An 11,716-nucleotide genomic window follows, 5' to 3' on the forward strand; every position below is an offset into this window, starting at 1 on the left:
CTGGTCACCAATGAACTCAGTGAAAAATATAATTTTCTGTTTTCTTCACAATTGATACTTAAATGGCTGCAGCTGTGGTCAAAAATCATCCCTCCTTGCTGCTGGGAGAAAGAATGAGTAAATCTGCTGGTCATGAATTCCTTCTTGTAATTGAGGAGAGAGAGATGCAAGGGCCAACGTAGGCAGAGTCTGCCTGACCGTGTGTGGAAGGAGTGTGTGTGTGCTAATTGTGACCAGCTGGGCTTGGTGTAACAGTGTGTGGTGTGAGGAATCCATAAGGTGGTTGGGTTGGGGGGGGGGGGGGGGTGTGTGTGTTTGTGTGTGTAACACCATGAGTAGAAGTGGTATGATCCCATTGTGATCTGGAGCAACTGTATCCCTGTGGTTGACTCATAGACTTAAAAAGGAATCCTGCTATTTTTTTGAAGTACTTAAGGACAAAGCTTATTAAAGTTGGAATTGGTGAAGATATATATCAAAGATAAAAATGATTAAATCAGTAAATAACTGTATCATTTATTAAAAAGGAATAGATTGCCACTTGTTATTTTCTCATAACACAGCAAGAAGTCTCTCAAATAAAGTGGTTTGATGAGGTATTGTATGGTTATGAAAATGCTGAACTGATCAAGGAGGGCTGATGGTATGATTTTTACAATGGCTATGGAATGTTATGGATGTGATTAGTATAAAACCAGCTCATAGAAAAGTTTCTGTTCTTAAAAATATTGTGGAATATTGAAAATGCTTTGAACCTTGAGGTGTTGATGTCGATAAATGATGTAGGGTGGATGTTGTTCAAACCTTCATCAGTGTGCATGAAGCCAGGAGACAAGGGAATGCAACTTTCTTGTAACTGTTCCTGGTGTTCCGAGTCCAATAATGTTAATTCAGATATAATAAGCACGTTATTTATTTTGTGACAACATTAACAAGGCATCTGGAGCAGAAACTTGATTTCAGAAAGCTCTTTGAACTGCTCACAATCCTATTTTTTCATGTTGTTTTGCAGGAACATAGAATCGTTACAGAACAGGCCTGGCGAGTCTGTGCTGGCTTTTCGTAGACCAATCTTACCTATGCCTTTCATAAATTTGAGCAGCCATTGGCTCTTGATGCCTGCTCCATTCCCATAACCTTTCATTCCCCACCCCCACCATAATGTCCCACACTTTCCCCTAGCATTGATAATGATCTTTCCTCATGCTTTATAACTTTGAAAACCCTGCTTGAAGCTTCCCTACTGGCAGTGGCATCAATCCATTAAAACAACTTTCAAATTTTTTAAATTTAAATTTTAAATTTAAATTTAAAAATTTTAAATGTAGACATACAGCACTGTAGCTGGCCCTTTCGGCCCATGAGCATGTGGTACCCAATTAACCCATAGCCCTGATATGTTTCAAACCAAACAGTGGGAGGAAACGGGAGCTACCTCAGAAAACCCATGCAGCAGACATGGGGAGAATGTACAAACTCTTTACAGAGAGCGACGGATTCGAACCCAGGTCGCTGGAACTGTAACAGCATTGTGCTAACCATGTCACCCCTCTCATCTCCTCTCAAGCGTGCCATCCCTCTCATCCTCTCTTCCCCTGGGTTTTCCCCCACCTTATTGAATCCATGAACCAGCTGGTAATGGGAACAGTTGCCCTCTATGGACCAGCAAAATAAGTCATGATCTTGTACAGTAATCTTAAAGAAAAACAAAAATGCAGACAAGGGACACCCGAATCCTCTTCTGATGAAGTATTATCAACTTAAAAAGTTAACTGTCTCTTCACAGATGCTGCCTGACCTGCTGAGTGTTAACATTATCTGTTTTTAATTATGATCTTGACAAACCTTTTCAAATCTCCTTCAAGAGGAACAATCCCAGCTTAGCAGTCTAGCCCTGGAGATGACGTCCCACATCCCTGCAACCATGCCGGTCAACTTTTCTCTTGTGACATCATGGCAAGGAAATGTGCAGTGCATTTTAAAGTTTTGCTTGCGCTCTGATATCTGTCACTTCAAGTTCTAACACTACACTTTCATTTCAGCTAATATGGCTAATTTCAGAACCGACACAGAGGAAACGCTTTACCCAACATTAATTGGGCACATAATTTTCTTTTTACTAGAGTGAACTTTGTTTTCCATTCTCCAGTGTCAAAAACAACTTAATCACCTTTTTCTCAGTGTTTGAAGCAATTCCACAGCAATTTCTGCTTTGCAGCATGTTAAATGTTGCTGATTGTTAACACCGGGGATTTTGGATTTTCTGGCCCTTGACTTTGCCTGTGGAATTGGGTTTTACAGGAGATCGTGATCCACTTTCGGAACTATGTCAATGTCAAGTTCCTGGGTTGAAGTGTTTGTAAGTTCTCATATTTGATCATGGTGGGATTTGCAGATCAGCGATGAGAGAAAAATTAGCCCAATATGAATAAATGAAAGTAATGTGAATGTTAACTATGAACCTTGAAGTTTATACCTTGACATGTTTTTTTAAGAGGAGAACAGTTTTAAAAGATATTAATTCTGTCAGTGTATTTAAATTTTTAAATGTATAGTCCAAGCAGTTTTTACACACTGCACAACACAGGAACAAGTCCTTTGGCCCATCTGTCTGTGCTGAACACTGCCCAAATCCAAACTAAAACACTGCTGCTCCCACTTGGTGTGTGTTATGGCTGATGGGACCTCGCACGATCCAGTAAAATTGTTCATTTTTCAGGATGATCGGTTCAAGGGTTTTGTGGAGCAATTAGGAACGCACATTATCTGCATGAATTCATTGGAAGGTTTGTGGTGAACTGACTTAATTCAGGAGAACTGGATTTCAGCTTTAAAGAGCATCTGCAGAGACAATCACAGCGAACTGTTGGAAGCTGAGCAAAGGACCTGGACATTAGACTTGCACTTTGAGATCTGCAGTAGGGAAGCTGTTGCTACATTCACATTTGAAAAAATACATAAAACTGGCTGCAAAAATGCTGACTCTTCTCTGATACACAATCCATCTTTTAAACAGCAACAAAAATGAGGTACTTGGATGCACTTGTTCAGCTGGTAGGTATAATGTTTGGATAGTGTAAATATAATTTCTGATTTTGTGATCTTTCAGTTTAACGCTTTCAGAACAGTGTGGTTCCTCTTTGGAAACTTAAAAGTGCACAACATGTATTCTGTTTAAGATACTGTAAAATTGTCATGCACATATTTGCTGAAATGCCATTCCTGTTGTCTCTGGAAACTATTTTTACCATAAAATATCAGTGAGCTTGCTGTCTCGAATTTGAAGTACCATTTTACAAAAAGAGCAACGCACATCACCTGGCTAATGGATGGGGAATTTTAAAAAAAGGAACTCTGCCATTTTTTTTGATTGCAGCAGTGGCAAAATTATGGACAATTACAGGAAAGAATCGCACTAATTCTTCACTCATTTCCCTTCAGATTTACAAGAAGCGCACAAGAAGCATTGGTACTGATCTGCCATAGAGTGTGTGTATTGTGGCAGCTCAATAATTGCTTGAGAATCAGCAAAGATTGCTGAAATTGCAATGCTGTCAACAGCTCTTGATCCATTTTTTTGCCACCTCATTATGCAGTGACAATACATGTTGTCTTATTATAAATACATATGTTTTTTTAAAAACGGAAATGTACAGTTTTTATAAACAGTATTTAACCAAGGACAGAGTAGATGTGTCAGCAGGGCACCAGCAGTTTATGTTCTTGTACAAATGTATCTGTAAATTCTTTATATCGATATAGCGAGTGCTTCAAATATGCACTGAAATGTTTGCCTGGAGAATGACAGAAATGGTTATAACGTATTTAATGTATATAATGTTTTATTTAAAATGTGTTTTTATTGTACTCTGTACCTACCTGTAGTGATTGTTGTGAGGTTGCAAGGTTGATTTTTAGCACATTTTTTTGCCTTCATGCAGTGTGCACCCAAAGATATATCTTTGTAAAACAATTTCGTATGGACTTTTTATTTGTAAGATGCAGTATTATATGATGAATTTCGGAGTACAGATGAAAATAAGCTCAGGGTGTCATTTCTGTTGACTGCCTGATTTGATCTGTTTATTGAGTGGTTCCTGTGAAAAATATGAACATTTTTAACCATTTTTTAAACAAATCGTCTTCACATTATGTGTTCTTGAAGTGTACTCAGTGACTGCCTGTGTGTGTAGTTCAGTCCACATAAAATACAGACCAGCATTGCCATAGATGATTTTTTTTCTGCTTGCTTCACCCTTTTTCCCTTTGCAAGATTCACACTTCTGTTTCTGTACTCAATAAATATCATCAGGCAGCTTGCTATTGACGCTATCGAAGATACAAATCAAATTTTCCTCCAGATATTGGAGACCACTGTGTTTATTTTAAAGCGTTGATGTAAATGAACAGAAGAAAGGCAATGCACAGACACACCTCTCACCCAGCACTAGGACTAGTCTCTGCCTCTTCATCGGTTGGTGTTGTCAAAGCCATTTCAACCTCATTAAGTGTATGATCATCAGATGCCTAAACAAGTTCACAAGACTCTTAATTCCACCCAATGACACCTCCCACGTATTTTTATTTTGTTCAGGAGTCAGATGACTTATTTCATCATTTCACTACATTGAGAACTTGAGATTGGAGCTGTTTGCACCATGGTTAGAAGTCAGGAGTCGTGAAGTCTTGAGCTGTGCCTCGGCAGGGATATGGCTGCAAGCTGCCATCGCTAATGATTTATTACTGATCTCCCGCGCTGAGTGGCTGGTATGCTTCACCAGGAATTAATCCTTCCGGATTACAAAGGTGGAAAAGTATGTTATTGGCCTTATTATTTTAGTAATGTGATGAGATTCTTATCAATGTTCTCAAAGGCAAAGAGGAATTGCTTTGTGGCATTCTACAGCTATGAATTGTGATCTTCTTTCAAATGATCCAAAGGTTCTCAGCAGTGGGTTATAGACATGATGCTATCATCTTCAGTTTAGGTAGAAGTGTGAAATCAACACCCATTGAGTGATGCCACCAGTAGATTAAAAAAGGAATAAAAATCAGTAATTTGCTCTCTGAGTCTATTTAACAATAAGGAAGAGATTGAGAATTCTCAGCCGCAAAGATACAAGCCAGCTGTTCTCTCAGGAACTGTACATTATCAGCTGCAAGACTTGGTCAGTTGCTGTTCTCTCAGATGAAGTCGAACATCCTAGATTTGAATCCAGGGTGGAGATTCAGGCTGGGAATGCAGTGTATTGCAGAGGGAATGCTACACTTTTTTGGATACTGCCCGTTGGATAAGATATCCATTTCATATGCTCATATGGTTTTAAAGTACCTGGCTGCATTTTTTTTTGACAAAGGCAGGTCATTTCTGTGTCTTGGTCAATATTAGTTTCTCAGTCAATTCTGGAAAGAGATTATCTGGCATTTGATTTAATTTATTTTTCCCTACATTACAGCAGTGAGCATAACACCTTCAACATGCTTTATCTTACTGACATCATGTAGATCATTCTAAAATAGCCAGATTTTCCTAGATTAAGTGATGGAACATTTTCAAAAGATTGAATCAAATAAAATGAAAAACAGACAGGAATTAATAAGAGTAAAGCAAAATTAAAATATTAAGCATAAAGCTGACAATATTACTCCCTGCCAAATTGTGTTTCCAAATATTTTGGATCAAGGCACACATGATGGGCTTTTAATTTGATTTGTAAGTAATAGGGATCGATGCTGGCACAGCTGCTTTCTATCGGCAGTCATAAGCATGTAAGAATTATGGAAGAAACCAAACCCGGAGTATTGGACAAGAAGGAGAAGATCAGAATACTCGATTAAGAACGTGAAGAAGACTTTTGATTTGGGCAAACAGTGACAATCAACATCGACGGATGTGAAAGTATTTTGACCTTGAGTGTGTAAAATATGGGCACTTCCCACTGTGAATTGTGAGGTAAATACTTTTTCTCCTTCCTTTTAACTGACATCAGCTACCCATTTGAATCTTTCATTTGATTTCCATATCCCTCCCTCCCAAATATCATGGGTGTCTGGAATAGGTTTGCTTGAAGTTGTGTGGGACAATGGTTACACCCAGTAATAATGTGTAATGCCAGGAGGAATGGTGTAAATCCCAACCTAGGGTTGATGTTACCTGTAAAACCATGGTCCAATGGATGTCTTCATTATTTTAGTACATTTTGACCATATTCAGCACTTTTTTCCAATAAGCATTTCTCCAGAATCAAGATCATAATCAGAATTTATTGTCATGAACATGAACAATTTTGATTGTTAACTTATTGACATTAAATATGAAAGTAGCAATTTAAAGAATTGATAATCCTTTTGCAAATCTTTCCAAAGACATCATGTCTTTCACTGACAAAACTCAGAATTATTCTCATAAATCTCGGCAAGGTTCAAGGAATAAGACGAGTGAAATGTGAACATCTGCAAATGTTGTGATTGCCATAAAAACACAGAAGTGCTCGAGGAACTCAGTTGGTCTCGCATCATCCATAGGAGGTAAAGATACAATGTATAGCCAAAGTTTCAGGCCTGAGCCCTTCTTTAAAGTACGAGAAAAAGTAGGCAGGTGCCTGAATTGAAAGAAAAGGCAGGGGGGAGGAGACCAACAGACAAAGGGTGATAATTGGTTTCAGAGGAGATGCCAGGAGAGAGGAAAGGTGAGAATTGATTGGGTGAGGGGGTTGGCTTTGTGAATGCAGAGCTTGGGAAAGAATATAGAGGGAAAAGGGAAGAGAGACTGAGAGAGCTACGGGAAAGGAGACATGGTTGGTGGGGGGGGGGGGTCGAGGGTGCTAACGGAAACCGGAGAAATTGATATTAATGCCATCCGGTTGAAGGATGTTCGTTGGAAGATGAGGTGTTCCTCCTCCAGCTTGTGGATGGTCTCGTTCTGGCAGTACATGAACCAGACTGGGGCACAGAATTGAAATAGGTGGCCAATAAAACTAAAAATAATTTCTCACACTTTCCCAACCAAGATCTTGGGGAAATAACTGATCAATTAATTATCCATTAAAACCAGTTTAAATATTTGTTCAAACATAATGATATTTCACATCTGTAGAATATTGTTGATTAGGAAATGTCTTCATTACAAATTGAATAAATTGGCTTTGTGAATATTGGTGAAATGATACAAGATTTTTTCTACTTCAACTTAAAGTGAAATGGAAGTATTCTGTCCATGAAGGGAAATTGAATGGTCTTCTATGTTCCGAATACAAGGTGGCCCTATTGCTATTGTCATTGAGCAGTGGTTCTCAACCTCACATGCCACCTTAGGTAAAAGTATAATCCCTTACTAACCACATCCTATGCCATACGTGCTCTTAAGTAAGGGATTACTTAAGGGAGTACGTGAGTTGATAAAGAAAGGTTGAAAACCACTGGTGTAGAGGCTTTGAAGTGGATCTCTCCAAGTTTTACTGCTGTTGTCACTATATGTGGAGTCTTTCAGTGCTTCTGGCCTCCATCTGCAGTCACCTCTGGATGAACATGCTGAGAGTCTTATTGTGCATGGAGGGGATGGGCGATGTTAACGGTGAGGTTGAGAAGCCATGATGAACACTGTCAATATTTTTCCACTGTGTTTTCTCCCCCCCCCACCCCCTTTCACTTGCCCTCCTTTGGGGATGCAGCACCACCAGCCTGAGGATTGGGGAGGGGAGGCCATTAGGAATGGGGCTTTTCAACTCCTCAGGGTTGGAGTGCTGTTTAACGGGATTGTTTCTGACCTATGATTTAAGTCTTTAAACCTGCCTTACACCCCAAATATTAACAAGCCACGTAGCTGGTTTTAAGTTAGCATCAATTGTTGTCTCCAAATTTCTACCACCCTCAGACGTGAGTCTTTAAACCACTGCTAAAAAGGTTTGACCCTTACTCTAACCTCTGCCCTCCAGTTCAAAAATCTCCTGCAAGCAAAAATAGTTTCTCTCTCTTACCGATCAGCTATCCATACTATTTTCAGTCTCATCACCCATTAAGCAGAATTTATTTTCATGAACATTTCACAAAATTCATTGTTTTCCTGCAACATTTCAGTGCAAATATTGCTACGTTACAAATCAATAAATTAGTGCAGTAGAGGAGAAAGTGAGGTAGTGTCTGTGGTTCATTGTCTGTTCAGAAATCTGACGGCAGAGGAGAAGAAGCTGTTCTTTGTAAAGTTGGGTGTTCGTCTTCGGGCCCCTGTACCTCCTTCCTGATGGTAGCAGTGTGAAGAGAATATGGTCAGGTGGTGAGGTTTCTGGAGGATAGAGGCAGCTTTCTTAAGACACTGCTTCTTGTAGATGTCTTTGATGAAGTGAAGACTGATGCCCTTGATGGTGCTGGCTGAGTTCCCAACTCTCTGTAGTCTTTTTCTTTCCTGTGCATTGGCACCTCCTTACTTGGCAGTGATGCAGCCAGTCAGAATGCTCTCCACAGTACACCTGTAGAAATTTGCAACCTTGCCATCCCAGTTTGTGTGATCTCACTTTCCATCAGTCTGGTTGGGTATTCCAAACCCTGTGTGCAGTTCGATGGTTGGGCTCAGAACTCTGTCCATTGTGACTCCTGGGGGCCTGATCAAAAAAGCAAACAAAGTCCATGGACCTAATCTCCAGCAATTTTCTTTTCACAAACTTACTGATTTGTGGAAATTGGGTATCATTGACAAACCTGACATTTATCCTGTCATTGTCTCCTGTACTAAACTGTGAAGGATCATTTCAGAGAGATGAGAATCAATCACATGGGTGAGTAGGGAGTCACAAGCAACCCAGACTGAGTAAAGATGGGAAATTTAATGAGTGAAACAGTTGCATTTCTCAAAAGTTCACCAGTTTAATGTTCATCACTAAAGTCAGTATTCAATTCCAGAAAATTAAATAAATATGGATTTTCTATTTTGGAATTGACCATGTGCCTCCAGGTCGTAACTTCATCTGGCCCTTAGAGATGGTTTGGATCCTGAATAGTTCCAGCCCAAGTTAACCTTAGTGTTGTGTTCCATGGTAAAATTAGATCAGAATACATACAGTAGGAACATAAATAGGCCATTCAGCCCATTGAGTTGCTATTAATCATGAGCTAGTGCATTTTTCCACTCAACCCCACTGCCTGCCCTTCTTTCCATAAGATTTGATACACTGGCTAATCAAGAACTATCAATCTCTGCCTTAAATACACCCAATGGCCTGGCCTCCACAACCACCTGTGGCTACAAATTCCACAGATTTGCCACCCTCTGGCTGAAGATGTTCAAAACAGACACCCTTCAATCCTGAAGTTGTGCCCTCTTGTCTCCCATCATAGGAAACAACCCAAACACAGAAAAGGGTCCATTTCTGCTCAGAAATTGCTCCATTAATTGCTCAGAAAACCTCAGACAATAGGGATGTCCACTTGTGAATTGATGCATGAGACTAAGGTTCTAGGTAGCACTGTATTTAATGTTAAAAACAAATTGTTATCTGCTGGTCTTGAAGCTTTTCTGAACAAATTCTTCCATTTGGTAGTCCAAGACTAATCCATTCCAGCTCTTAGCAATGTGAAGCATTGAAGTGATCACACGATGCTGGATAAACTCAGCAGATCAAACAGTGTCCTTTATATAGCAAAGATAGAGATACATAATCAATGTTTTGGGCTTGAGCCCTTCATCAAAGTATGAGCAAAGTAGGCAGGTGCCGGGCTGGAAAGTTTGTTATGTACCTTTATCTTTGCTACATAAAATACACTGTTTGACCTGCTGAGTTTATCCAGCATTTGGGGCCTGTCTACATTTTGCTAATTTCTTAATAAGGGGCTCAAGCCCGAAACATTGGTTATATACCTTTATCTTTGCTGTATCACCTCACTGTCAAAAGACAAAGGAGGGAAAATCCAACCCCAACCAACCAATTTTCCCTTACAACCGCTGCAACCGTGTCTGCCTGTCCCGCTTCGGACTTGTCAGCCACAAACGAGCCTGCAGCTGGCGTGGACTTTACCCCTCCATAAATCTTCGTCCGCGAAGCCAAGCCAAAGAAAGAATAACATACGCTGTTTGGCCTGCCGAGTTTCTCCAGCATTGCATATTTCTTCAACAACAGTGTCTACGGACTTTTGTATTTTACTTATAATACAAACTGATCATTGTGCTATGAGGACATTTCCCCTTTGGAATTCAAACAAGTGAAGCCACGAAGATGCCACTGATCAACTTGATGAAATCCTCTGTGGCCCTGTTACAGTTTCCTTCTTCCAAGTAGATATGTTGTTGTTACACCAAAAAAGGCCAATGTGGAACTCTCCAAATACCTGCTCTGAGAGGTCAAGGTACATCATTGCCAGAACTTTGGGCACCCATCTTCTTTGTTCGAACAAACTGGTCAGCGGAAACCGAGTCAAAGAAGTTGCACAAGCTTCTAAAATGAGCTTTGCCGAGGATGTCCCTGGAAGTTGAGCTGAGAGGTTGTTGCAAAATCACACTTGTTGGTGAGGCTGTGATTGTAGTAAGAGCACAAAAATTGCTGGAGGAACTCAGCAGGTCCCACAGCTGGTAAAGATACATAACCAACTTTTCAGGCCTGAGCCCTTCTTCAAGGATGGGAGAAGATTCAATGAGCATCAGTGAAGAGAAATCTGAGACTTAACAACATGAGATTCACAAATCTTTTCAATCTCTTAATAGTCATGTCCATGGGTGAGGCAAATTTCACTTTAACTGTGTGTGCTGAAGTTAGTTTATCCAGAAATTGGGAATATATCCACAAAATGTTGATTTTTCATTATAAGCAAATGATGAGTGTTTCTAAAGATTTATTTATTGGACCATCACAATTTCTGTTTATGTTGATGCACCGCTAATTTAAGTGTTCTCATTGATTAATTATAATCCAGTGTCCCCATTTTTGGCCAGCAGAACAGTGTCCAGTGCACTGCTCTCCTGCAACTGGTGATGCCTTGACAATCAAAAACTGATCATGATGTCTTCAGTCAAATTTCTGGTTGATCTTGACCATCACCCAAATGTACTTTGTGTCTGTTATTTCTTCTTTGCCAATAAACTGTTTTGCCTGTTATATATCGCTGGGCAGATTGAAAATTCCTGACACACACACAGCTGGCTCCAGCAAAAGAAACTTTTAACACATCGTGTTCCAATGGATCATTCTGCATCATCATGTTCGCTACCCAAGGATTACGGTAAATCTCGACTTGTGCTTTTGGACTGAATCTTTCATGTTCTTGCTAATGAGGTCATAGTTGAACGCTTTGCAGTGCTGAATGAAGTTTTTGAAGTTAATGCCTAATTGTGAATTCTCAGTGCCAATGAGAACAAAGGGAAGAGGGTAAATGGTACTTTGTGTCCTTTGATTTTGAGGCTCTGGGTTTGAATCTTTCCAATGTGCTGGGCCATCATCTCCAATGACCAACAACTGGAGAAGTTCAGAGTTCTTCCAGATTTTAGTTGATCCATTTTGTGTCCTAAGAACATAGGAACTGAAGCCAGAGTCCACCATACACCTTTCATGCATGCTCTGTCATTCAGTAGGATCATGTTCATCTGATTTGGGCCTCGGCTTCACTAACAGCCCTGATCGCCATAACATTTGATTCCCTGTTGACTAAAATTTACCAGCCTGACGTCCTCCACAACTGTCAGGGCAGAGAGTTCCACAGATCACAATGTTACGTGGAGAAATATCTCTTTGTC

At 40.0% G+C, this 11,716-nt stretch overlaps 1 protein-coding gene across 8 annotated transcripts in view; it reads left to right on the top strand.

Annotated features, from left to right (window-relative positions):
• Positions 1-4,229, top strand: part of ahdc1 (AT hook, DNA binding motif, containing 1) — a 207,145-nt gene extending 202,916 nt beyond the window's left edge. For all 8 annotated transcript variants that reach the window (XM_069895109.1, XM_069895110.1, XM_069895104.1 and 5 more), the window contains one exon: positions 2,720-4,229. The gene's annotated coding sequence lies outside the window, so the exon portion shown is untranslated. The remainder of the gene's footprint in view (positions 1-2,719) is intronic.
• Positions 4,230-11,716: the final 7,487 nt, after the last annotated feature.

Source organism: Narcine bancroftii, chromosome 8 (assembly GCF_036971445.1).
Source record: "Narcine bancroftii isolate sNarBan1 chromosome 8, sNarBan1.hap1, whole genome shotgun sequence".
Classification (NCBI taxonomy): Eukaryota; Metazoa; Chordata; class Chondrichthyes; order Torpediniformes; family Narcinidae; genus Narcine; species Narcine bancroftii.